Source organism: Triticum dicoccoides, chromosome 7B (genome assembly GCF_002162155.2).
Source record: "Triticum dicoccoides isolate Atlit2015 ecotype Zavitan chromosome 7B, WEW_v2.0, whole genome shotgun sequence".
NCBI classification, from domain to species: Eukaryota; Viridiplantae; Streptophyta; class Magnoliopsida; order Poales; family Poaceae; genus Triticum; species Triticum dicoccoides.
The window spans coordinates 703,404,496-703,407,104 of record NC_041393.1 but is presented as its reverse complement, the minus strand read 5'-3'; the positions used below and the strand labels follow the sequence as shown (position 1 = coordinate 703,407,104).

Sequence of the window (2,609 nt, the reverse complement as noted above, 5' to 3'; positions counted from 1 at the left end):
AAGTGATAGCTAGGCCTGCATGTTACTTCTATTCAGATCAAGGAAACAAATAATGTAACAAGATGGATATTGGTGAGTCAGCTTGAATGTGACACTGTCTTGTTTATCTGCGTCCCTCACTTCAGTACAACACTAACCAACCACACAACAGGAGCAAACAGCATCATTGTACATAGAACTTGTGCAGAAATACCTACGCTCGCTCCTTCCCCTGAAACACCACCCGCGCGATGCAGGTTGCAGCTGGGGCACTGAGCCCCCTCCTCCGTAAGCTCGGCGACCTCCTCATGGCCGAATTCACCCTCAGCAACCGTGTGAAGAAGGGCGTCAAGTCCCTCTGGACAGAGCTGGAGATGATGTATGTCTTCCTCCACAAGGTCGGCGACGTGCCGGTGGAGCAGCTGGACTCACAAGTCCGAATATGGGTGGACAAGGTCCGGGAGCTCTCCTACAACATGGAGGACGCTGTGGATGCGTACATGGTCCACCTGTACGACGGCGTCCATGGTGAACTCAGCCCCAACAACATGAAGAACAGAGTCAATAAGTTTGCCAAGCGGACCAAGAAGTTTTTCAGCAAGGGCATGGCTCTCCACCAGATCTCTGGTGCTGTCCGAGACGCGCAGGAGCTACCAAGGAGCTTGGCGAGCTCCGTCAAAGGTACGCGCTTGAGGCCTGCGCCAATGGTGCCAGTAATATCGTTGATCCTCGCATGAAGGCTATGTACAAAGATATCACAGAGCTCGTGGGCATCGAGGAGACACGGGATGAGCTGATTGAGAAGCTATTTGATGGAGATGGGATGTCAAGGTAGCAACTCAAGACGTTGTCTATTGTTGGATTTGAAGGATTGAGCAAGACAGCACTTAGCAAAGCAGTGTATGATAAGATCATAGTGCAGTTCGATTGTGGAGCGTTTGTTTCAGTCTCTCGAAATCCTAATATGACAAATATATTCAAGAAGATGTTGTACGGACTTGATAGGATTCTGTTTGCGCACATCAATGAGGCTGTGTGGGACAATCAACAACTCATCGACGAGCTGAGAGCATTTCTTCAGGATAAGAGGTATGAATTCATTGGTATACATCTCCAAATTAATAAATATTATACAAACAGAAACCTGGTTATGTGTATGTTCAACTGTTCATTGATATGCGAAATAACCATAGTTTTAAATAACGGCCCATGGTAAATAGCGGTAGAAGTGTTGGCATGCGAAATTGGCGCTATATCTCACTAAGTGATGCTAAACGACTTAGCGTGATGCCCCTTCAAACGCTATAGCGCCGAGATAGTACGCTGTTTAAAACTATGGAACTAACACTCTAAAAAACCACACAGGTACTTAATCGTGATTGATGATATATGGAGTGAAGATGCATGGGAAATTATCAAGTGTACTTTCTCTAGGAGCAATCTCGGTAGTGGAGTAATAACGACAACCCGCACAAGCAGTGTCTCTAAAGCATGTTGCCCATCTAGTGGTGATATTATTCATAATATGAAATCCATTGATGATGGTGATTCCAGAAGACTCTTCAACAAAAGAATATTCTCCCAAGGAAGTGATTGTCCCAATGAATTGGAGCAAGTATCTATAGAAATTTTGAAAAAATGTGGCGGAGTACCACTAGCCATCATAACTATGGCAAGTCTTTTAGCTAGTAATGATCAACATATAAAACCAAAGTATCAATGGGACAAGATACTCAGTTCCATTGGTCGTGGGCTTGCAGAACGTGGTACTGCAAAGGACATGCAGAGGATACTATCCTTTAGTTATTATGATCTACCTTCCCACCTAAAGACTTGTGTGTTATATCTCGGTCTATTCCCAGAAGATCATGACATAAGAAGAGACCGGTTGATACGGAGGTGGATAGCTGAAGGCTTTATCCAAGCTGCTGAAGAAGAAATTAGACTATTTGAGCTCGGAGAGAGATATTTCAATGAGTTTTGATCAACAGAAACTTGATTCAACAAATATATATTGATGTTCAATATTGGTCGGAAGGTTGCCGTGTACATGATATGGTACATGATCTGATATGTTCTCCGTCCAGTGGAGAAAACTATGTTACTATATTGGATGGTACTAAGAAAAGCAGAAGTAATTCAGATAGCATGGTTCGCAGATTATCCTTTCAGAATAGCATGTTAGTGCTCACGACCCATCGGATTGACGCCACAAGTATGTCAAAGTTGAGGTCTGTTACTCTGTTTAGAACTGATGTTAATCTGATTCAGACTCTTTCAAACTTCCAATTTTTGCGTATATTGGATCTAGAAGATTTTGATCTTAGGGAAAGTAGTCACATATGCGTTGAGAATTTATTACATCTGAGGTACCTAGTGTTACTGGATACATATGTTGGTGTTCTCCCATGAAAAAAAGGAAAGTTGCATTTTTTTCCAAACATTGGACTTAAGAATAAATGGATTTGATGAGGTTCCACCAAGTGTTCCTCGGTTAAGACATTTGATGTGCCTACTTGTTTACACCAATATTGCATTGCCAGTTGGGATAGGGAACTTGGTGTCCCTAGAACAACTGAATACAGTGTGTGTGGGTGCACTACCAGAATCACCCCCTATGCCGACGGCCA

The 2,609-nt window shown here is 43.3% G+C and overlaps 1 pseudogene; it reads left to right on the top strand.

Annotated features, from left to right (window-relative positions):
- The first annotated feature begins 230 nt into the window (after positions 1 to 230).
- On the top strand, positions 231 to 2,391 carry LOC119339454 (annotated as a pseudogene).
- The last annotated feature ends 218 nt before the right edge of the window (positions 2,392 to 2,609 follow it).